We start from the raw sequence: 26,401 nt of genomic DNA on the forward strand, positions 1-26,401 counted from the left end.
CTTCTCCCTCATCTTGTCCCCAGCCTCCAGAGTCTTCAAGTCCTAACACTTGGCCTACAAAGGACAGCTCACATGTCTCGCCACCTCTGAAACTCCCATGTTTCACTCGGCTCAAATGCAGTTGCTTCGTAACTGATCTCTTGCTTTGTGTCTGTCCTGTTTTGAAACTGATCAACCTTACTGCTGTAGTGCTCTTACTAAAACTTAGATCTTTTAACGTTACTTTCTTGTTTTAAACCTTCCAACGTTTCGCATAACCTTTCATATCAGGCTCCACTCCTGGACCTCGTCCAGGGATCTTGGGTGATCTCGTCCATTCCACTTACCTCCCTAGCCCGGTCTCTGTCATCTATTCAAATGCAACCGCTTGCTCCAAACCACTGGCAGCTCCAGAGCACGCCACCCTCTCCTGTTTCTCCGTGGCTTCCAACACCTTTTAATCTCACTATTGCTTTACCTTTACAACTCAGCTGGAGCTCAACCTACCCCAAAAGCCTCCTTGGATGCCACAGCCTAAATTTGAATTCCTCTTCCTCATGAAGCTGTAATATTCTCCTTGTGTCCTTATCAGAGAACCCAGGACCCTTTTCTAAACTTGAAGGTGGCCAGTGCTCACGTATTGGTCCAACCTAATAATCTCTCCTCAGTGTTCATCCTCCCTAAACTAAGGACTCTAAGGACTCTGGAGCACCAGCTCTTTCTGAAACAGTCTCCTCGCTGTGTTCTGAGGCTCTGACTCAGGTTTGCTCGTGTCTCTCTGCCACTTCTGTTCTTCCAGGGCACCTTCCTCTGTGGAACAAACGGTGCTCATTGCAACTCTTTTTTCTCACACCTTTACTCCCTGTGATTATCATTTCTTATATTTAGAACCACCATTTCTATGGGATAAACCCTGACTCTATTCTCAATCCAGACCTGTGCTCCAAACATTCCACTATGACTTGAAATTCCTTCATGACACTCGTCAGCGTTCACCATTATATATTTACATATCTGTATGCTCTTATAACTGTTTGAATAACCCATTACACTGTAGATGCCATGGCTCATCAGTATATTCCCAGTGCCTGATTTTATATATATATATATATATATATATATACACATACATGAAATCAATAAATACTGGCTAAATAGAGAATAATGACCAGATGTTATTGGGCTATGTTAAATGGGACTGTTTCTCTTCCTGAACTGCATCTAAAAACAAGTAAACAGTATCCCCATATTTTAAAGGGCTGTGCTACTGAATCTATGTAGGGCTTGTTAAGAGATGGCCCCCTCAAACTAGCTCTGTGACACTTCTAGATCATTAATCATCTTCAGGTTAAGATTGAAAGGGGAGAAGAGCTATTTAGTGTGATTGAGAGAATGCTTCCATCCACTTCAAGCCAAGTAAGGAAACCTTGGAGAAGAATTTTCAGACTGGCATGTACAGTTGGGCAGGTTGTATACTGCACCCTAGGGGTGCCATTCGCATCACAGGCATTATAGTTTTGTATAGTTAAAAAAATGTTCAGAGTGGCAGAAGTAAAATATTTTGTTCTAATAAAATTAGTAAATATGACGAGAATTTGATGAGGGAAGTATGATATCTTGAGTAAGTGATGCCTTTCTCTACTTTGCACAAAGGGCACATATGCACTGGTGGTTGGCCCGAGTTTGGTATTTACTGTCTAAATTTTGGAAGCTATAGAGAGTCTGTCTCTCATTTAGAAAAGTTTAAAGATGAGAGACTAACTGAATCTAGGCACTACTGCTGAGTGAGGAGAGAAACCAGCTGGAATAAGATGGAATAAGAATAACTGCTAAGGAGCGTGGGTTCCTGTTTCCTGTGGGCTTAAGTTGTCTTGAAAGAAGTCAGGTCTTCCTTCTAGGACAACGTGACCTTCCTGGAAAAAGTCTGTGTGAACGTGTTCTACTTATGACGGCTAAGTGACATAGTATCCCAAAACTTAGTGGCTTACGATGATGACATGTATTTCTCTTACAAATCTGTAATCTGGACAGGGCTCAGCAGGAATTCCGAGGAGGCTCACTGGCTTACGTGTCCACCACTGGGGCTGGAGCAGCTGAGGCTCCTCGGGTATCTCTCTCTCTCTGTTTGCTGACCATGTGGTCTCTCCAACATGGTGGCCTCAGGGCGGCCAGGATTCTTCCACTGGCATCTCAGACTCTCAAGGAGTGAGTCATGGGAGACAGGTAGCTAGGCAAAAGACACACAGTAGCACTTCTGCTACGTTCAACTGGTTGCAGAAATTACAAAGGTCCACCTACTTTCAAGGGGAGGGAACCTGGGTCTTCCTCTTGGTATTGATGGACAGGTGGGGATGTCATGTTGTAGGAAGAGCACGTGGCATGGGGTATGATGCATTGGCATAGCCAGTAAATGGAGCTCTAGCAGGGTCAGGAGATGCTAGGTACAAAGTCTGTTGTCAACATCAGGGAGAATTCCAGTTTGGGCAGTCTCCAAAAATACCTGCTGTGCCTCAAGAGAGCCAAGATTTGGGCACCTGTCACACCAGCACCTCAACGCCAGAGGACAGAACACCATCATTTGATCTTTCTCCCAGGCTAGAATCTCTCTGTAAGATTCATTTCTCTTTATTTCATCCCTTGTTTCTAATTTTTAAAAAGTAACTCATTTCTTTATTTTAAATATCAATCATGATCAATATTTCTTCTTTCCCACTGTTGCTAGCTAGCCCAAGTACTCAACAGCTCAGATCCAGTTTATTGTTATGTCTCTAAGCATTGCTTTCTGCTCCGCCAATCTCTCCCACATATGGCTACCAATGTTTCTATTTTTTCTAGCATCATATGAAAAATGTCAACTATACATAAAACCTGAAAGGATTATGCAGTAACACCACTATACCAAAACACAGATTTCTAAAATTTTGCTAATTGTACTTTATCACATATTTAGCTATTTATCCATACCTCTATCCAGTTACAAATCCATATTTTTATGATTCATGTCTAAATAAATTGCATGTAAAAGTACACTCTATTGGTAAATAAGTTAGAATGTATACCAGTAATCAGCACTCAGTATTTGTGTACAATTTTTTAAGGTAAAATTCACATACAGTGAAATGCATATATCATAAATGCACCATGTGACAAGTTTACACAGCACTGTTTTTTAAATGCCATTTTTATGATGCTATTCCCCTTCTCAAGAAACCTAAATGGCTTCCCACCCTCCATCAAAGTAAGCTCCCCCAAATCTTCCCTTAATACAACCACATTCGTTCTCCAATTATATTCACAATCACCTCTCTTCCTTCTGTGCTGTGAGTCCTACATAATCTGGGATGGCCATTCACATTTCTGCGTGTGTCACACTGAAGAAAAGTCGGGAGTCCTGTGGGGTGGTCTGTCACTTGCGACCATGGATGAGTAACTCCTGGTGTGTAACACGTAGCTTAAAATCCAGGCTCTGCCACCAAATTGTCTTGTGATTTAGGGTAAACTACTTGATTTAGGTCTTAGTTTTCTAATCTTTCAATTGTAATCTAGCTAAAAAGGCTCACACTTATTAGTGATAATACGTGTACAGTACCAACTAGGAGGCTTGACACATAGTAGATGCTCAATAAATAACAGCAGGTGTCCTTAAGGATTCTTAGTAATGTTAATAAGACACAGCAAAGTTCCGACCTCAAGAAACTTAAAACTCAGTCCAGTATTGTGCTAATAACAAAAGAATTTTCAATAGAAAACAATATTTTTCCCTCAGATATATATTTTTTAAATATAATTTTATTATGCATTAAACAAGCAAAGCTTCTCTTTACACTGGGGCAGAAAGTACCTAAAATATACACTCACTGAACTATCTCTATCGTAAGGTCTGATTTTCTGAGTACCCACATTGAAAAACCTTCAGCTCCTGGGTAAAATGTTGAGCTCACAACATTTTTTTAATTGCAAACACATAAATTTGCAATAAAAGTTAACTATTATTATTATTGTTGTATTTGTCCATTTAGAAAAGAAAAAGCAAGTCAAAGACTCAGCTGACATAAGAAAAACGCTTTTTCATACAGGGTATGCCCATGTAGAAAACGAGTCTGCCATTACAATTCACTGTGAAAAACCTAGGAATACAGGACTCAGTTGAAATATTTGTGGAACCGTTAAATAATTATTATAATTTTTATTACTTTTAGCTATTTGTTCAGTTCTCGGAACAAAGGTGTTTTCTCAAAACCAAATACTCTTCCATTAGAAGTGATGAAATAAAATTCCTATTTTAAGGCAAGACAACAAAAATTTAAACATAAAATTTTTTCCCGGCCTTTGGCCTCCTCCCTCCCCTCTGGTGTGCATTGTACATCTGTGTTATGTGTTCTCCAGACCTTCCCAAAGGCAGAAATACCTGCTCAGTCATAAAGATTCATTTTTCTTCTGACGCCAGCCTTAGAAGATAACATTTCTTTCTCAATCCTGTCAAGGGTCATGATGACCCACCACTCGCCTTGTACATGCAGACATCTTTGGTGAACTTTATGTACAAAGCCAATCTATCATTTCTCTTAAAGATAGTGATTGGTGCAGGACAGACTGGTCAGACCACCTGGGGAGATAGTGGGCCACACCGAATGGAAGATTTTAGCTTAAATACTTATTTATGACCTGATGAATGCTACTCTCTTTATTACTTGTATTCTGCCTACTTTACCTGACTGTTGTTTCTTGCATTACCAAATGTGTGACTGAACCTCGGATAACAATAATGATGGCTAGGCAACTTTAAACGACTGACCAAATAAGTTCTGTAAGATCAATGACTGTAACAGTGTAACTCTATATATGGGAAGAAGCAACAAGAGGGAGCCGTTTCCTGGACCATAACAGACAAGTAAGACAGGAGGTCCAGGGATTTCTGGTTACGGTTGATAGTAATAGCACGTGGAGTGGTCTATCAATGCAATCTTCGCCTGGTCTGGGAATGAGCATTCCTAGCACCGTGGGACAAAGTGGTCATGAAATGCCTCCCAAAGAGTCATTGAAATTAAGAATGAAAGGGAGGTGATCATAAGATAAAAAATGTTGCCCACCATTCCTGAGCTTTGCCCTGAGTTCCTCCCAGGGTGTACTGTACAAGTACAGAAGTTTGCTGAGTAAAAATATAAAACACTAGTTTACTGTAGTTTGGTCAGCAAAAATGTTATTTCTGAAGACTGAAGGCCTACGGTGAGCTAAAAGGTAATTAATTATTCTATTTTCATTTTTAAAGCTAAAAATCAAAAGCTATTAAGACTGAGAATTTCAGTATGTTGCGAGGGGAAGTATGTGTATGAGCTTTGGGTTTAGTGGGTGCAGGGTCCCCTCTTTCTCCCTTTCCCTGGTGGCGGCACAAACGATGTATTCTTACAACTTTTCCCTTTCCTCACTTACGGAAAACAATGCAAGTGGTTATCGAATTTCATTTTAAATTGGTGCTGTTTATACGTCACCATGCCTTCATAGAGCTTAGACTGTAAATTACAACAAAATGAGAATCAAATGAGGGAATAAACCATGCGTCTCTGCAGTAACTAGTGAGACAGAGATTTGACAATTATCCAGCTAACCTGATTGGCAAAGACAGCCAAATTGGGTAGTTTAAGTCTCAAAGTGGATTTATATGGCCTAGTCAATCCAAACTGACTACCCACATTAATTACATTACCAACACAGCTGCCAACATTCTCTGAACTGTAGGATACATGGAAAGAGCTCAAAGAAAGGGGTGATGAAGGACACAGGAAGGAAAAAAGTATTAGGTGATAGCAAGTAAACGAATCAATGAAACTGAGAAAAGCAAAAATACAGGATTCAATTGTAACCTGCAAAAAAAGAAAAAAAAGCCAAGACCTGCCCAACAAACTTAAGCAGACAATTATTATCTAATAATGTCAGAAATAATAGAGAAGGAGAGAGACACAGAGGAGCAGTGTAATGCCATAGAAAATATGTCAATACAGCACCTTTTAAGTGGGTTAAAGATGATCAAAAACTTACTTCTTTGGCTTTTAATGACTTAAACAATGCTTCCTTTATTTACTTGTAGTATTTGAACTAGCATGTGTCTAAGTCCTTAAGAGATCAATCTTTATGGTTGCTGGAGCTAAATGCAGCCTATTGTCAGGAGTGGGGAAATCTCAAAATTAAACTGTTTCCTGAAATAAAATCATAGGTGAAAAATTCAAGAGGGTATCCATCAAACTACCACGTTAGATAAAATGAATTTAGGTACATTTGGTATAGCTTATTAAACGATCCAAAGTTTAAACATATCCAAAGAAAACAAACACCCGTTTGGCTTCAGGTCAATTTTTCTTGCATTGAACTTTTAGTGGAGGAAATCCAGAGGCAGAAAGTTATGATTGCTTATCCCATCTCCTCCCCCCAGCCACCAGAATCTCAGGAAACTATTAATTCATGACCAGTTAGACTCGGAATGTATGCTCCTATTTCATCAGAGATTCAATAACTGGAATTTACGAGTATCTGCAAAAATTAGAAATACACTGAATGCAATCAGTCTCATTTAAAATAAATCCCTTCCTTTAGAAAAGAAACGACAACTGCAAGGTTGGTTTTTGTTTCTGCTCTGTAGAGCAGAAGGATGAGCAGTGATGTCGGATGATTTCCACCCTGGCAGCACAAGACTACGTGGTCTTCGTTCCCTTTCAGAATTGTTAAGAGAACCGTTTACTGGCCCCCTTTTGCTTTATGACCCCATCTGGAGAAACTACTTCCCACATGACCACAGAACCAAGTCACAACCATTACAGCCCTGTCATTTGTCCCCTGGCACCTATTCATGATCAATAGTTCTTGATCTTCAGTATTTCTTGTTACGAGAATATTACATTAAGCCAGGCAAGGCTGAATGGCAGGCATCAGGATTTAAGAGCTTGCAAATTGTTGAATTAAGCATTATCACATATTATATTATCACAGATAATAACTGTCACAGATAACTAAGTATGATCACAGATTGGGCTTATTTTTCTAACTGTGTTGAAACTGTCTAGGCAACATTCACATACGTCTTTCCACAGAGGAGTCTGATGTATTTTCTAGAGCAGCAGAGTCTGTCTGATAGAGCTTTTGGTGACGATGTGAATATTCTGTCCCTATATTGTCCAATATGGTAACCACTGGAACGTGGCCAGCACAACTGAAGAACTTATTTTAAAATTTTATATAATTGCAATTAATTTAAATTTAGATAGCTACCCATAGCTAATGGCTACCATGCTGCTTAAGAATCAATAACCAGCTACTTACTACTGTAAATTCACCTGGATAGAATATTTTTTTCCATATGTGTCATAAAACAAATCTTTTTCATCTTGCCCCAAAGGACCCAGACTCTTTGAGACTGACTTCCCCCATTACTTGTAGGATGGATGAGAACTGTTTACATCATTAGACAGGTAAATGACACGATATCCTAAATTCATCTCACGAATCTATTAACTTATATTATACTAAAAAAAGAAATTAGAATATTCAAGTACAATACTGAAGAGTTTGAGTTAAATCGAACTGGTCCATTTCTTACATGTTTGGTTGGCCACCGCCAGTGTTACTTAATATCTTGGCACTATTCTCTCATTCTGCCTGTTCTCTCCCACTGAGTGGTTGGCATGACCTATTTTCTGAGTTTTTTAGGAGCCTGTACTTAGCTGGGCATTGGGTCAGGAGATCTGAGCTGTCTACACTCGTCATGATATCCAGAGTTCTTCACCTAAGGAGACCAAGGGTACACAGACTAAACGCCAACAGTGATTCCCACTCCCCACTGGTGTCTGATTCCCGGGCCAGCCTGCAGCCTTGTTTCTGAACTTCACCTCCACAAACATAATCCTTATTATCAACTAATTCTGTTTTCAACTAAAATTACTTTGACTCTGGACTTCACTTAAAGTGAGTCAGTCTTCTTACAGGATGTTTAGAGAGTCAATACGATGCAAACGGATTTGAAAGAAGATGACATCCATCTACTCAGCACTGGGGGAGATAAAATGTTACTGATCCTAACTTCTTAGTAGGTGTTCTGTCCAGGGATTTAATCACTGACAATACTTGAAAGTGGAATTAAAAGCAGACCTTAGAAACTATGAAGCCAACATAGTGGTGAATCCCTTTCACCACCACCATCCACATGTTTGTCACACTAAGGTACATTTAAAAAGTGTCTCCAAGGACGGCCAACCTCACCCCAGATCTCAATGACACTCCTACTCAGACTCAGCTCCCCGCCTGCCAAGGAGCCAGGCTGCACCCCGCTGGTCCCATGTTGGGGGCGGGGATGGAGGTATCAGCCCCACATTTCCTATTTCAGATGCCAACAAGCTGTGACCGAAGGCACGACAGGGAACACCGACACCACAAAGGAGCATAAACGATGGCTTGAAGGCCTGGACATACCGCCTTCCACGCCCATGCTGCTCCTGCATTAAGAAGCTGCCACTTGCTGTGTGAGACCTCTGGGCTGGAATTCTCCTCGAAGCCGGAGACGGTTCCCGGAGGATGATAATACTCAGTACTTTTCGGTGCAAAGATGGGGAAGTGACCCAGAGCCACGGGGTTGTTTTGCAGACAGAGGAGAAGAGGCTCCTGCTAAGAAGCCTGTCCACACAGACGCCAGATGGACCCCTGTGCCATCTCACCCCGACGGCCCACACAATCTCGGGAGCACGGCACCCTGATCTGTGCTTACTAGTGTCTCCCCAAACCTGCTCTTCCCACCCTGCCCAGAAGCCCAGGGAGCATTCCAGATGACGTTGGCCACTGGAGGAAAACTTCTGTGAACTTTGCTTTTGTCTCTGACACGTCTCCTACCTGCCCACTAAATCCTGCCTCAGTGCAACATCTATCCTCCCACCTGGACCGTCAGTTTCTGCCCACCTGGCCTCTGCCTTCAGATCGGCTTGTCTCCAGCCCCAGTGCGCCCTCCAGTGGCGGCACTATTGCTGTGGGGCTGGCTGTCCTGCGCATCCTGGGTGTTCAGCAGCATCCCTGCCCGCCCCCCGCGAGATGCCAGGAGCAACCCCCTACCCAGCTGTGACAACCCAAAATATCTCCAGATGTTGCCAGATGTCTCAGGGGCTTTCATCTGGGCTGTACATTCAAATCACTTGGGAAACATCTTAAAAAACACCAATGCCTGGGCTCCACCCTACTTAATTACCTCTTAAGTAAATCAGAAACTAAAAGAAAAAAGTACCTCCAACTCTTCCTATTGTCAGAAGGCTTGACATGGTACGGTTGTTGAAACAACAACTAAATATAGATTACATAGTTTAGGGATGGAAAAAGGAGAGAGTATATTTCAAGCCCTCTGCTACCTATCGCTTGCCAGAATACACATGAAGCCACAGACATAATTTAATTGGATAACAAAAACCAGCTAGCATTACAGTATCCAAATCACGATCCTTTATCACCTCTGGTGTGGTCATGAGGTCACCTCAACCAATGGTCATGTCAACAGCCTTCCCCAGGCTGGCCCCCAGCACTAGACCACCATACCTTCAAAATGCTTTAGCAGAAGGCAGAGTTCACCTGTTACTACACCCAAAGCTTCCCAAACGTACGGCTTTTCCTACTTCTTGAAATCCAAGAGCGCTACGGAGACCCGTCCTAGAGGAAATTCCGAAAAAACCAACCAACGAACCAAACCAAAGCCAAAATAAACCTTTTAGCTAAAGGTAACAAACCAGAGAAATGTTCAATAATCCTAGAATATATATTTCATAATGGCCGTGACTATAGTAGCTCTAATAGCTTTGAATGTTTAGCATCTAAAATAATTTCTTGCATATAATAACTGGGCATTCTGTAACTATTCAAGGTATGAGTGAAAAATCATAGATGCCGTCCTATTCTGTTTTACAGAAAGTAGTAGGGCAGATCAAGCCAGTTTTAGCAAACAAACAAACGAAGCTCATGATGAGCCAGAAGACTGAGCGTTCATGTGTATTTCTCTACAGATATGTGGAAACATCATTTTCATCTTTGCACATTTTTCAGATGATGAAAACTATGTAGTTTCTCCCCAGATGCATAAATATACACACACTCAAGTTAATTTGAAGTAATTTCTTTTTTTTTTCTGGACTTTCTAAAGCATTCTAGACAATTGAGAAATCTGGATCTTCTAAAAACATATTAGATGCCCCAGGGCAGATTATCTGTAGTAAAGAACCGATTCTGTCTTTCCCTCTCTTCCTCTCCCCCACCCTTTCTCTTTCTCTCTTTTTTTTCTCTACAATCCTTTACGGACTAATACACTTGAAAATACTATTAAAAATTGCCGTGGGATATGTGTGCTGTAAGAATGTAAAATTGCTAAAAAGTTTCTAAGCTGCTTAGGTCAGATTCCCTAGAAGCGGAGCCTGAGACAAGAATTCTTGTCCAAGTGATTTACTAGGGTGGTGTTTTTAGAAGTGGAAAGAGGGGAGCAGTTATAGAACACGAGCTACAGAGCCGGGCAGAATTTTGTCTTACCTGAACGTTAGCTTCAGCTGATCCCATATGGCGGCTCTGACACCCACACTGAACCAAGCATTAATCCCACCTTCAGGCAAGGGGGTCAGTGCCCCCTTCCTTCCAGCAGCCCTTGACCTCGTGGGCAATAAAGTTCTTGCGTGACCAATGACAGGTCTCTGGGGAGGGAGCAGCTGTGAGTTACATTATCAGCCAGCACTCACAGCAGCTGTGTGACGGGGTCTGTAGTAGGGATCTGGGTGGGGACTTAACAGCGTCCACTTGAGATGATGCCTTGGACCACTCAGATCCACCTGCGGTTCCCATCAAGTTCACCCCACCTTGACATAGCCTCTCCAGGATTCTGACTGGTTCCACTTTCAGGAGAGTCTCAGCAGAGGAGGTTAAGAGGGATGAAATATAGCCCCTGTTGCTGCATTTGGTCCAGAGATCATGGCTGATACCTCAACATCTTCCTGACTGCACACCCCTTCTAAATTCCTTTCACCTTTGTCAACCATTCTGTTGGTCTGGGTGGCTTGCCTGAGGGACTGAGCCCTGGTTACTAAGCCCTTATCAGGCTGTAGTTGTTCTACTTGCCCATTTACACACTGAAAGGAACAGAGATGCTAGTAAATCACACGAGGGGCAAACATATTTCCCCCTGTCCCAATGTTGTATAAAGGTTAAGGATAAGGTTAATTGCTCCTGCTAGAATGGTAACAGATTTCTTTACTTGCTGGGATACTAGCTGGAGGCGCTCAAGGTGAGCGGACAGCAGTCATAGCTTTAAGTTTAGTGGGATTCTTACTGTGTCCTCCGGTGGGACTGTGTGCCTTGTGAACCAGCACTTAGAAGCCCACCGAGCCTAAAGTGATGGCTGTGGGAAGCACAAAGTCCACAAATGGATCACTGGAAGTAAGGTAACTGGATCTGTAAGAAACAAGGCACTGTTTCATGGGTGCTGGTTTCAAACACGTAATGTATCTTGTGGGATAGTGTCCCATTCTCCCAGGGAGTCTTCTCTAGGCTGATAGCTCGCAGCCATCTTCAAAAGTCTGTATGATTGGGGCTTCCCTGGTGGCGCAGTGGTTGAGAGTCCGCCTGCCGATGCAGGGGACATACGGGTTCGTGCCCTGGTCCAGGAAGATCCCATATGCCGCGGAGTGGCTGGGCCCGTGAGCCATGGCCGCTGAGCCTGCGCGTCCGGAGCCTGTGCTCCGCAACGGGAGAGGCCACAACAATGAGAGGCTTGCGTACCGCAAAAAAAAAAAAAAAAAAAAAAAAAAAAAAAAGTCTGTATAATTGCTGTATCAGACTGACAGCATCTGGCAGACAGGGTGTGTGCTGCAGGAGGCCTGTGAATCCCACAGTCACACACACACTGCTGCACCTTTCTGCTTTACACTGAGTCCCTGGGTCTGATGTGATGCTGGCAGAATCCTGCATTGGTAGATCAGATGCTGAGTTCGGACTGCTGGCAGTAGCTGGAAGCTGTTACATGAGGCACAGAGCCAGGACTCAGACACTTGCCTCAGGCATGCAATGTAAGAGGGCACTGAAACACTCAATAATCAAGAGAAAAAAAAAAACTTTAAAACAATATTTTAAAAAATGCAAAAAATCCATGATGAACAAATACCAAAAAATTAAATACAGAGAAAACCAGTAATACAGAATTTTCCCTTTGCCTCTGGCTGCATAGGGCCTGATACAGCACTGATCCTGTTTCTATTTAAAATGTTGATACCCTATTTATAATGGAGTTTTGGCAAGACACTTGTTTCCTCAAGTATTGCGTTAAAATTTATGTTGATTACTGAGGTTTTTGGCATCCCATTGCCGTTTGTGTCTGAGCCTAGTGCTCTTCTTACTTCACCCTAGGTCTAACTTTTCAAAAGAGGCAAACCCAGAAGGCCTGTGATGCAATCCAGCCGCTATCAGGGGCTGGTTGGTTTTCTTGATAAACGGTACTAAATGCGGGGGCTCGACATCAGCCTCTGCTTCTTCATGTCAAGTGTTCATTCAGCAAGGCAGGTGGCTGGATCACCCCTGGTGAAGAGGAGACCACGGCATCGTGCCCACGCAAGGCATCCTTCTCTGCCACCAGAGCTATTCCATTTATGGGCTCTGGCACAGCAGTGGGGGAGCTTAGGACAAAGCCTGGCTGAAATCCACTGGATAAGCCATCCTTTCCACCTATTTAGCACCTCTTCTGCAACAGATGCTCTTTGGTGGGTATTAAAGTATGATTTTTTTTTTTTTTTGCGGTACGCAGGCCTCTCACTGCTGTGGCCTCTCCCGTTGCAGAGCACAGGCTCCGGACGCGCAGGCTCAGCGGCCATGGCTCACGGGCCCAACCGCTCTGCGGCATGTGGGATCTTCCCGGACTGGGGCACGAACCCGCGTTCCCTGCATCGGCAGGCAGACTCTCAACCACTGCGCCACCAGGGAAGCCCTAAACTATGATTTTTAAAAATGCTCACATGTTATGTATCTAGGGTGAAAGGCTAGACTTCACCCACTTGACTTAGGGAAAATCTCTGAAGAAGGAGGCAGCTGGTGAATTATGTGAAAACACTCAGAGAAGCTGGGAGAAGGTGGCTGGTGTTGGGCATCTGGGTGGGGCATCAATTGCATCCATTATAAACACATGTACTTTCACCTATCTTGTGTGTACTGGAACAGTGAGTCATGGACTGGCCTGGTCCAGGGATCACTGCTCTGTGCACCCACAGATTCCACATTAGGAACATACATTCTAAAGCTAACAAAACAAAACAGGCTCTATTCTCTCATTCAGCACATATTTTTTGAGTGTATTTATCAGTCACATTTCTAGGTGCTGAGGAAGCAATACTGAACCAAGAAATGAAGTTCTTGCTCTCATAGACCTTAAACTAAACAAATAAAGAGAATATATAATATTGCAGATTACAACACAATCCTTAAGGGAAAATAAAGCAGGAAAGGAGATAGGTCCTCACTGATAAGGTGGTATCTAAGTAGAAAAATCGAGAAAGCAAGCCATGTAGACATGTGGGGAATAAGAGTTTTGAGCAGCCAGGGCAGAGACAAATGCCCCGAAGCAGAAGGGTTCAGTGAGTCTGTAGCAGAGCAACCCAGAGGAAGAGCAATAAGAAATACAATTAGAGAGAGACTGCAGGGACAGCTTAGGGATTTCTGTTTTACTCTGGGTGATATAGGAAACGACTGGAGGGTTGAAACAGGAGCAAGACACTATCTGGCATATATTTGAAAAGGATCATATTGGCCGTTTCATGAGAATAGACTTAAAAGGATATAAGGGTGGTCGTTTCCGTCATGTCACTTAATTTCTAGTCTGTTCCTGCTGAAATATAGTGGGCCAGGCACCCTCACTATCAGAGCAGACCAGCATGTGGTATGAATCTACTTTCCTAGTAACGTGTTCTTTCAATATTCATCATAAATGAGGATCAAAACCAATTTGCATTCACCTGGCATGGACAGCAGTACACATTCCTGGTCCTGCACCAGAGATACATCACAATATAGACTGAAAGTAACCTTAATTGTCTGACGGTTGTCAAAATCAGTTTAGTCCATTTTGTGATGATATCATGTTAATCAGGTCTAATGAGCAGGAAAGGCCAATAATCTGAAGGCTTTTTTAGGACACGAGGGAGGGACAAAAATTCCACAAACATTCAGGAATTGGCCAAACCAGTGAAAATACTGGGGATCCCATTTTGTTGTGCGTGTCAAGACATTCCCTTCAGACACATTTGGCATCTAATCTTGCTATGAAGAAAGACGCAGAATGCTTGGTAGGATTCTGAGTCTTAGAACAAGACAACACTTTGGAATAATTCTCAGGCCCTTTATCAGATGACTCAGAAGGCTACCACTTCTGAGTGGGGACTAGAATGAGAAAAGTTTCTGCAGCAGTGTCAGCTGCGATACAAGCAACCTTGATGCCAAAGCCGTAATAAGTGGCAAGTCCCATACTATTATCATTACCATGGTAACTAGGAATGCCAGGCAGGTTCTCTGTCAAGTCCCAGATGGAGAATTACAGTGAAAACTTCAGGGTTTTGGATCAAGGTCACACCATTGCAAAGTTCTGATAGTATAGAAAGCACCTCCTGGTATGCTAATTGGCTCTAGAAAGACTGGTCAGGACATCAGTGGACCACAGGAATGGAGCTTTCCCTCAAGAGTGACACAAGTTATGTGGTCTGGTAGACAGAGCAGCAATTCACTCAACAACAGACTTGGCCATCATGAGGAGCTAGGGTGGCTGCTACATAATGAGGAATCCAGATAAGTCTCAAACTTGGGGGGTCTGCTGTAGCATTTTTCCATTTATCCAAACACAGGTTTAACTTCAAATCGTTGGTTACATCAAGCACAACCTGTTAAGGGCAAGGTAATCAGAGACACCTCACCAGCACACTGCCTAGTCTAAAAGAACTGATAATCAAGAATGAGGTATATCAATACATAAGGCAACTGCTAACAGCTATAAAAGAGGAAGTCGACAGTAACAGTAATAGTGGGGGACTTTAACACCTCACTTACACCAATGGACAGATCATCCAAACAGAAAATTAATAAGGAAACACAAGCTTTAAATGACACAACAGACCAAACAGATTTAACTGATATTTAGAGGATATTCCACCCGAAAACAGCAGATTACACTTTCTTCTCAATGCACATGGAACATTCTCCAGGATAGATCACATCTTGAGTCACAAATCAAGCTTCAGTAATTTAAGAAAATTGAAATCATATCAAGCATCTTTTCTGACCACAACACTATAAGATTAGAAATCAATTACAGGGAAAAAACTGTAAAAAACACAAACACATGGAGGCTAAACAATACACTACTAAATAACCAAGAAATCACTGAAGAAATCAAAGAGGAAATCAAAAAATTCTACATCCCATTTTACTTCATCAACCTGTCAAATTTACCCTCTCAAGGTATGTAGTCTGAAGGTATGGCTGATTTATAGGTCCCTTATAAGCAAACCAAGATGGATCTCTCACTAACTCAGAACATTAAACGCCTGTTCAGAGATGCAAATACTTGGCTCAGGGTCAGCTGAATGAACTCCCAATACATGTTAAATTGGGGGAACACATTCACCTTGACCTTGCTGGAAAACACACTGGAATCTTAAAGGCAAATCTGGCAAAACAGGAAGAGATGAAGACTTACAGAAGTAGAATCAAGGTATTTATCTGATCAAAAGAAAATACCTATTTAAAATGTACATCCTTAAAAATGTCTGTTGAATAAATTGTGTTGACTATACTATACACCTTTATTTATTGCAGAATAAGCTGGGGCACACAGAGAGGGAAAGGAAACACTTTAGCATTAATATTTCATACACTATGTACTGTCTTTACCTTAACATTGTATATGATATTTCTAGGTAGATACCAACTGAACATTTTAGATGACGCTTTGTCAAGTAAGTGAGGTCTAGGGAATATAATAGGGAATAATGGAAGCTAACTGAAACATCATTTTAAGGTAGTAGCTTTTGAATTTCTTTTCATAAGTAGATTAGATTTCATGAGCTGCTTCCTACATAGACCAAAAAGCATAAAGTGTTTTGTTTAAAAGAAAATGCTAGATGTTGATTTTAACTGAAAGTACAAGCCTTTCTTTCCTTTTGACAGTTTGCTCTTGAAAGGTTTTTCTTGTGAAATACATAATATACTGTTGCTAGTTGAATGTAATGAGGCCTCACCCTAGAAAAAAGAGAAGAAAAGCCAAATTTGGCTAATTTTGCTTCCCGAGGAGCCTATCTGTGAGCCATATGTGTGTTAAAAGGCAGCAACAAACATTAATATCAAAAGCAGCTTTTCAGAGGAAAAGTAAGTGAGGAAAAAATGAAAACTGGCATGTTCACACTGAGATATTCTGACAATCTCACATACATTGTTTTAAACTTATATAGCTTCTCTGTAGCTTTTAGAGCAGCGTTAACATATCCAAGGCACACAAATCCTATTAGAGTAAAAAAAAAAAAGAGTCACAAGTATATCTTATATTCCTAAAACAAGCTAGAAATATAAACTAATAAAAAACTCAAAGTTGGAATGACCAGAAAATTCAAAGTATAATTGCAACTGAATAATATAGGGTAGAAATACTGAGGTAAAGACTAAGGAGAAAAAGTTTAAATGTTTACTAACAATTCAACATTTGTTATTTATCCCACACTTGGATATTTCGTATTCACAGCAGCAAGATCACTCAGGACTTACACAATCCTGAATATCAAAAATAATAATGTTCCGTTTCTAATGTTCTGTTTACTAAAAACTGTCTCAAGGATCTCAATGGATTCTAAATCCATCTCTATGTTTCCAAGCCAGGGAACACTTGTACAATTAAAGAGAATGTATCCTACGACCAACGTTCCATGTCAAAGGTCCCTGAAGATTATTTTGAGTACCTTTCTTCTTCTAATCCATGTTTTCTGGCTTCCATGCCTTGTACTTACATGCCTTTAAACATACTTTCCTTGTATTGGATCAAGTCACACCCCTCCTTCAAGTCCCTGTTTATATACAGTTCTTCCCTAGTGCTATCCTGTCACCAGATGGGAGTGGTCATTCCCTGAACTCTCATAGCCTGCGGTCTGTACTCTTTTGGCTGGAACTCCAGAGGGTCCCATGACTATGCTCAAGGGCAGTGATTGCCTAGGACCCCTCATAGGACTGAACTTGTAGCCATATTCCTCCCTACGGTTTATTACAGTGAAAGGACACAAAGCAAAATCAGCAAAGGAAAAAGGCACACGGGGTGAAGTCCAGAGGACATGAGGAGCAGAGTTCCAAACTTCCCCAGGTTTACTCCCAGAGGAGTCATAGACGCGCTTAATTCCTGCAGCTGTGAGTTGTAACACCAGATGAGAAGTGCTGTCTACCAGGGAGACTCGTGAGAGATCCAGTGTTCCAACTTTTTACTGGGGGCTAGTCTTATAGGTACCAACTGTCTAGCATGTACCCAAACCCCAGAGTCCCAGAAGGAAAGCAGGAATCTAGGATAAACTGGTGTTTTTGCACAATTTAGGCACCATGCGCCATTCTTACCAGTTAGGGTGGTGGTACCCCACTACTGAAATCCCAGGTGCCGACCAAGAGCCAGGTCTTTCTAAAGGTGAGAGGCGCAGGGTTGCTTGCTCTGTTATCTTTTTTGCACATAGTTCTACTTAATATATATTAAATTATAATGTATGTATATATTAAATTACAAGTTATATATCTATGTCATATCTCAACTCCTTCACTGTAAGCTCACTGAGGACTTGGAGGGGATTTTTTCATTACTCCGTCATTCCCAGTATAGAATAAGATTGCTGATGGAGACATTCCACAAATACTAATGACTAGAAGTTCTGATTCATTAAGAAACTGTAGGAAACAGGCAGGAAAGCAGACTCAATGGCATGCAGGACGCTTCTGCTACCCCAGCCTGGATGGAGTCCTCTGAGCTGTGACTGCCCTTTATCAAAGGCTCAGGGATGCCACAAACTTGACAACAGTTAAGGAAGATGCCCATTATGAGTTTTAGTGCTACTGACCTAACAGAATTTTTATTGTTAAAAACACATGCACTTTTTAATGAAACAAGAATGTGCAGTATTTTTTCAAAAAAATTATGTCACATCACAAACGTTTTACTTAATCCTAAATTTAACTTAATCCTGTCCAATCTGTTACTTATTCTTAGTCAGCCGAGAAAACAATATGTATACTATTAACTCGTGTCACAAATTCACTTGCTCACAAAAAGATTACTGAGTACTTACTGTACTGTGAGACATCAGTATTAAGAGCCCCATAATAAGAGCAGCTCATACTTACACAGTGCTGGGTACTGTGCTAAGTACCCCTCTGAGAGAGATATTGTTTGATACTCTTATTTTACAAATAAAGTTACTAAGGAAGTGTACTATGCTCCTAAGCAGTTACTCTGAATCCATACTCTTAATTACTCTATTATGCTGATTATCACACCCTTGAGAAACTTAGTCTTTTTTGACATAAAAATTATTTTGACAAAGTTAGAGAAAATATACCCTTGTTCTACTTTAATCTCTTTTTTTCCACCACTTTAAAAGTTAAGGGGCTCGAGGAGACCTTCAAGATGGCAGAGGAGTGAGAGGTGGAGATCACCTTCCTCCCCACAAATACATCAGAAATACATCTGCACGTGGAACAGCTCCTATAGAACACCTACTGAACGCTGGCAGAAGACCTCAGACTTGCCAAAAGGCAAGAATCTCCCCACGTACCTGGCCGTGTGGCTGACAGGGTCTTGGTGCTCTGGCCAGGTGTCAGGCCTGTGCCTCTGAGGTGGGAGAGCCGAGTTCAGGACATTGGTCCACCAGACACCTCCCGGCTCCACGTAATCTCAAACGGTGAAAGCTCTCCCCAGAGATCTCCATCTCAAAATAAAGACTCAGCTCCACTCAATGACCAGCAAGCGACAGTGCTGGACACCCTACGCCAAACAACTAGCAAGACAGGAACACAACCCCACCCATTAGCAGAGAGGCTTCCTAAAACATAATAAGGTCACAGACACGCCAAAACACACCATTGGACACAGTCCTGCCCACCAGAAAGACAAGATCCAGCCTCATCCACCAGAACACAGGAACCAGTCCCCTCCATCAGGAAGCCTACACAACCCACTGAACCAACCGTCGCCACTGGGAGCAGGCACCAAAAACAACTGGAATTACGAACCTGCAGCCTGCGAAAAGAAGACCCCAAACACAGTATGATAAGCAAAATGAGAAGAGAGAGAAACACACAGCAGATGAAGGAGCAATGTAAACACCCACCAGACCAAACAAATGAAGAGGAAACAGGCAGATCACCTGAAAAAGAATTCAGAGAAATGATAGTAAAGATGATGCAAAATGAAATTAAATAAGGAAACACAAGCTTTAAATGACACATTAAACAAGGTGGATTTAATTAATATTTATAGAACATTTCATCCAAAAGCAACAGAATACAATTTCTTCTCAAGTGCTCATGGAACATTTTCCAGGATAGATCATATCTTGGGTCACAAATCAAGCCTTCGTAAATTTAACAAAATTGAAATCGTATCACGTATGTTTTCTGACCACAGCACTATGAGACTAGATATCAATTACAGGAAAAATTCTGTAAAAAACACAAATACATGGAGGCTAAACAATACATTACTTAACAACCAAGAGATAACTGAAGAAATCAAAGAGGAAATCAAAAAATACCTAGAAACAAATGACAATGAAAACATGAGGACCCAAAACCTATGGGATGCAGCAAAAGCCGTTCTAAGAGGGAAGTTTACAGCAACACAAGCCTACCTCAAGAAACAAGAAACATCTCAAATAAACAACCTCAGCTTACACCTAAAGCAATTAGAGAAAGAAGAACAAAAAAACCCCAAAGTTAGCGGAAGGAAAGAAATCGTAACAATCAGATCAGAAATAAATGAAAAAGAAATGAAAGAAATGATAGCAAAGATCAGTAAAACTAAAAGCTGCTTCTTTGAGAAGACAAACAAAATTGATAAACCATTAGCCAGACTCATCAAGAAGAAAGGGAGAAGACTCATATCAATAGAATTAGAAATGAAAAAGGAGAAGTAACAACTGACACTGCAGAAATACAAAGGATCATGAGAGATTACCGCAAGCAACTATATGCCAATAAAATGGACAATCTGGAAGAAATGGACAAATTCTTAGAAAAGCACAACCTTCTGAGACTGAACCAGGAAGAAATAGGAAATATAAACAGACCAATCACAAGCACTGTAATTGAGACTTTAATTAAAATCTTCCAGTAAACAAAAGCCCAGGATTAGACGGCTTCACAGGCGAATTCTATCTAACATTTAGTGAAGAGCTAACACCCATCCTTCTCAAGCTCTTCCAAAATATGACAGAGGGAGAAAAACTCCAAAACTCATTCTTCGAGGCCACCATCACCCTGATACCTAAACCAAAGATGTCACAAAGAAAGAAAACTACAGGTCAATATCACTGATGAACATAGATGCAAAAATCCTCAACAAAATACTAGCAAACAGAATCCAGCAGCACATGAAAAGGATCATACACCATGAACAAGTGGGGTTTATCCCAGGAATGCAAGGATTCTTCGATATATGCAAATCAATCAATGTGATACACTGTATTAACAAACTGAAGGATAAAAACCATATGATCATCTCAATAGATGCAGAAAAAGCTTTCGACAAAAGTCAACACCCATTTATGATAAAAACCCTCCATAAAGTAGGCATAGAGGGAACTTACCTCAACATAATAAAGGCCATGTATGACAAACCCACAGCCAACATCATTTTCAATGGTGAAAAACTAAAACCATTTCCACTAAGATAAGAAACAAGATAAGGTTGCCCACTAGACCACTATTATTTAACATAGTTTTGGAAGTTTTAGCCACAGCAATCAGAGAAGAAAAAGAAATAAAAAGAATCCAAATCGGAAAAGAAGAAGTAAAGCTGTCACTGGTTGCAGATGACATGATCCTACACAAAGAGAATCGTAAAGACGCTACCAGAAAACTACCAGAGCTAATCACTGAATTTGGTAAAGTAGCAGTATACAAAATTAATGCACAGAAATCTCTTGCATTTCTATACACTAATGATGAAAAATCTGAAAGAGAAATTAAGGAAACACTCCCATTTACCATTGCAACAAAAAGAATAAAATACCTAGGAATAAACCTTCTTAGGGAGACAAAAGACCTGTATGCAGAAAATTATAAGACACTGATGAAAGAAATTAAAGATGATACAAATAGATGGAGAGATATACCATTTTCCTGGATTGGAAGAATCAACATCGTGAAAATGACTATACTACCCAAAGCAATCTACAGATCACTGCAATCCCTACCAAAGTACCAATGACATTTTTCACAGAACTAGAACAAAAAATTTCACCATTTGGATGGAAACACAAAAGACCCTGAATAGCCAAAGCAATCTTGAGAAAGAAAAACGGAGCTGGAGGAATCAGGCTCCTGGACTTCAGACTATACTACAACGCTACAGTAGTGAAGACAGTATGGTACTGGCACAAAAACAGAAAGATAGATCAATGGAACAGGATAGAAAGCCCAGAGATAAACCCACGCACATATGGTCACCTTATCTTTGATAAAGGAGGGAAGAATACACAATGGAAAAAAGACAGCCTCTTCAATAAGTGGTACTGGGAAAACTTGCCAGCTACATGTAAAAGAATGAAATTAGAACACTTCCTAACACCATAGACAAAAATAAACTCAAAATGGATTAAAGACCTAAATGTAGGGCCAGACACTTAACAAACTCTTAAACGAAAACAGACATCAAACTCTTAAAAGAAAACATAGGCAGAACACTCTATGACATAAATCACAGCAAGATCCTTTTTGACCCACCTCCTACAGAAATGGAAATAAAAACAAAAATAAACAAATGGGACCTAATGAAACTTCAAAGCTTTTGCACAGCAAAGGAAACCATAAACAAGACCAAAAGACAACCCTCAGAATGGGAGAAAATATTTGCAAATGAAGCAACCGACAATGGATTAATCTCCAAAGTTTACTAGCTGCTCATGCACCTCTATATCAGAAAAACAAACAATCCAATCCAAAAATGGGCAGAAGACCTAAACAGACATTTCTCCAAAGAAGATATACCGACTGCCAATAAACTCATTAAAGAATGCTCAACATCACTTATCATTAGAGAAATGCAAATCAAAACTACAATGAGGTATCACCTCACACCAGTCAGAATGCCCATCTTCAAAAAATCTAGAAACAATAAATGCTGGAGAGGGTGTGGAGAAAAGGGAACACTCTTGCACTGTTGGTGGGAATGTAAACTGATACAGCCACTATGGAGAACAGTATGGAGGTTCCTTAAAAAACTACAAATAGAACTACCATATGACCCAGCAATCCCACTACTGGGCATATACCCTGAGAAAACCATAATTCAAAAAGAGTCATGTACTACAATGTTCACTGCAGCTCTATTTACAATAGCCCGGAGATGGAAACAACCTAAGTGTCCATCATTGCATGAATGGATAAAGAAGATGTGGCACATATACACAATGGAATATTACTCAGCCATAAAAAGAAACGAAATTGAGCTATTTGTAATGAGATGGATAGATCTAGAGTCTGTCATACAGAGTGAAGTAAGTCAGAAAGAGAAAGACAAATACCGTATGCTAACACATATATATGGAATTTAAGGAAAAAAAATGTCATGAAGAACCTAGGGGTAAGACAGGAATAAAGACACAGACCTACTAAAGAATGGACTTGAGGATATGGGGAGGGAGAAGGGTAAGCTGTGACAAAGTGAGAGAGTGGCATGGACATATATACACTACCAAACGTAAGGTAGATAGCTAGTGGGAAGCAGCCGCATAGCACAGGGAGATCAGCTTGGTGCTTTGTGCCTGCCTGGAGGAGTGGGATAGGGAGGGTGGGAGGGAGGGAGATGCAAGAGGGAAGAGATATGGGAACATATGTGTATGTATAACTGATTCATTTTGTTATAAAGCAGAAACTAACACACCATTGTAAAGCAATTATACTCCAATAAAGATGTAAAAAAAAAAAGAATTACCATACAACCCAGCAATCCCACTACTGGGCATATACCCTGAGAAACCATAATTCAAAAAGAGTCATGTACCACAATGTTCACTGCAGCTCTATTTGCAATAGCCAGGACATGGAAGCAACCTAAGTGTCCATCGACAAATGAATGGATAAAGAAGATGTGGCACATATATACAATGGAATATTACTCAGCCATAAAAGGAAACGAAATTGAGTTACTTGTAGTGAGTTGGAGGGATCTAGAGACTGTCATACAGAGTGAAGTAAGTCAGAAAGAGAAAAACAAAACTGTATGCTAACACACATATATATGGAATCTAAAAAAAAAATGTTTATGAAGAACCTAGGTTCGGGACAGGAATAAAGACACAGATGTAGAGAATGGACTTGAAGACATGGGGAGTGGGAATGGTAAGCTGGGACGAAGTTAGAGAGTGGCATGGACTTATGTGTATTACCAAATGTAAAATAGATAGCTAGTGGAAGCAGCCGCATAGCACAGGGAGATCAGCTTGGTGTTCTGGTCCACCTAGAGGGGTGGGATAGCGAGGGTGGGAGGGAGATGCAAAAGGGAGGGGATATGGGGATATATGTATATGTATAGCTGATTCACTATGTTATACATCAGAAATTAACACACCATTGTAAAGCAATTATACCCCAATAAAGATGGTAAAAATAAAGAAGTTAAAGGACTCAAATATTACTAGAATTTGCCACCTCCTTCTTGGTAAGTTATGTGGTCTTAATGAAGGGTTTATCACTTAGTAATTCATTAAAAAGTAGTGAGGGCTCTACAGTGGATTTAGGATTTGTGGCTGTCATTCTGAATATAAGTAAAAGTAGCATTATATTGGCTTAAGTCTAATAAACTTAAGCACACTGAAATCTTTTCACCCCCATGGGTGTGTGATGGTTTGAGTTTTTGTGACTGTACAATTAGAATGACTGTTTAAGGGGAGAGCTTTTCTTTTCTCTCTGAATAGAATGCATTTTATCATTAATTGTCTCCCACACAAGCCTGCAATTAAAATGTATCAAATAAACTGTTTAGTCATAACTGAAAAAAAAAAGAATGAGTCTAGAACGTTTATGATGCAGTTTGGCAAACCGGTTAATAAGACCTGCCACTTCATGTTCCTAATCTAAGATAAATTACCATCAAAATGGATTAACAAACAATATTTATATCTAATAGCTTTTGCAGGTCATCTATGAATAGAATATGGATTAGCAAATACTTGTTAGACTGAGGACAGCTCACACTTGTCTTACTGTCCCAAACTTGTATCATCTTTTTTTTTTGTATCATCTTTGAATAAAATTTCTTCATACTACTCCTATTTTAAAAGTGTTATCAATAGTCTGTGAATACTGTTAATACAAAAGAAAAAAGTATTTCTGAGAGTAATAAGATGTACATGAAAGATATACATTAAACAGTAATAAAATCAATAGTTTGCCCCAATAAAATCAAGAGTGTTGCTCTTGGAGAGGCAAAAACACACAAAAAATGTATCAGAGCCTGGAAGGCGAATTCATAGAAGGGAAACTACATTTCTGACTTTTTCTTAAAGAATAAATGCAAAGGTAAAAGCTATAAAAGCTGCATCATGTCAAAGTCAAACAGCAGTTTGGAAACGCAGATACAATTTTACCCCTGGATCACGAAGCAATTGGCATGACAAAGGAGTTGTCAGTACTGCCTACAGGTTTCTAGGTCAACATTAACACTCACATTCAGAAAGATGATGATGCTCTGTAGTTGCAGGCAAGGCTCTCCATGATGTGATGGAGAGGACTGACATTTGAAAGGTATTGTTTTGATTTACAACCACTTAAGAAAACCTTCAATGACTGATACCATCGCCTCATGTCCCAGTGGAGGCAAGCGTGTCTCAGGGCGGTTAAGTGAGTGTCTCAGGTCCCATAAGTAGGAAGTGACAGTGATGACTTACACTCACATCCTCTGTCTACACGGCTAGTGCTTTAACCACTGGGCCACATGGGCTCTCAAATATTAGGAAGGCGCCCAGATTGCAATGTGCTTAGAGATGTACAGTTCCAACTACTGAGATACAATTCTCTGTGGGTCTCTTGCATCTCTGCACGTCTTGGAAGCAGAAACACTGACTGCTTTTGTTCTGGACTATCTTACTAAGCTTGTACAGTGGAGAACATTGCAACACAGTGATGTGGTCTGCCTATGGAGCACCGGACAGGCATCCTTACTGTGTATTAAAAATACGAGAGTTTCCTAAGAGCAGGATTCCATTCCCATACTCAACCCAGTGTGCTGACAGGTGTCAGCTGACCAACTTAACATTGTCTCGTAAGAATCAGCCTCAGGAAACCCACTTAAGAAAATGCTGATAATCTGGCCACTGCTATTTTTCAATGAGTAATAGAAGTCCTTTGTTTGTGAAAACAAGACAAAACAAAACAAAAACTTTTCTAAATTGGAAGTGGGTCTATGTTCTGTAGTGCCTATGGTTTATTGCTGTTTTGGGGGCCCCCTCGAAGGAAAATAATACAAAATTATGTTTACAAAATTGAGCTCAGGGCTGTGGTGTTGGCAAGTGAGGGGCCCTGCTGTGGAAGTTCTCGTCATGGTAAATTCAGCTTTGTCAGAATTATATTTTTGGAAGTCATAATTTTCCAATTTCACAAATGGCCCTAGATGATTTTTCACTCCCCAAGTACCAAGTCTATAAACTGCATAGTGCCTCATCTTAGAGAACAGCTCTTAATTTTTGTTTTCTAGGAGAAATAAAAATCTAGAGGATCGCTCCCATGCCATGGGATTTTCAACACCCTCGTGTCTTGCTTGGATTTATAGGCAGTCTAGGGAGTATTTTGTTTTTTTCATCCATCGACTCTATAAAGCAGGTATGACCACACTAGTGTCTTAAATTAAATTGTTTTCTAAAACCTGTCCTGGTTAGATTCCAGCATAGTTGAGCCCATATTCCTGGAAAAACTGAATTCATGGGAATTGTACCATGATGTTGATAGAGTTTCACCTTGGGTGTGTGGTAGCTTTCTGAGCCGAAGTGAGAGAAGAAACATATTTTGAGTGACACTCGGAAAGTAGCAAATTGTCTTTTGCATACAGCACTGAAGACGAAAAATAGCTTCACTCATTTTGCTGTATGAAATCAATCACGGTAAACTCTTAAAATATTTAAGACCATTAACAAGTCATATTTGTGTATTGCTC

At 40.7% G+C, this 26,401-nt stretch overlaps 1 protein-coding gene across 4 annotated transcripts in view; it reads right to left on the reverse strand.

The window, feature by feature from the left end:
- The window catches only part of MARCHF1 (membrane associated ring-CH-type finger 1), a gene marked incomplete at both ends in the record, with an annotated part of 462,063 nt that overhangs the window by 149,932 nt on the left and 285,730 nt on the right, over positions 1 to 26,401 (reverse strand). The gene's annotated exons all lie outside the window — the stretch shown is intronic.

The sequence above is a fragment of the Grampus griseus genome, assembly GCF_964374135.1.
Source record: "Grampus griseus genome assembly, chromosome: 4".
NCBI classification, from domain to species: Eukaryota; Metazoa; Chordata; class Mammalia; order Artiodactyla; family Delphinidae; genus Grampus; species Grampus griseus.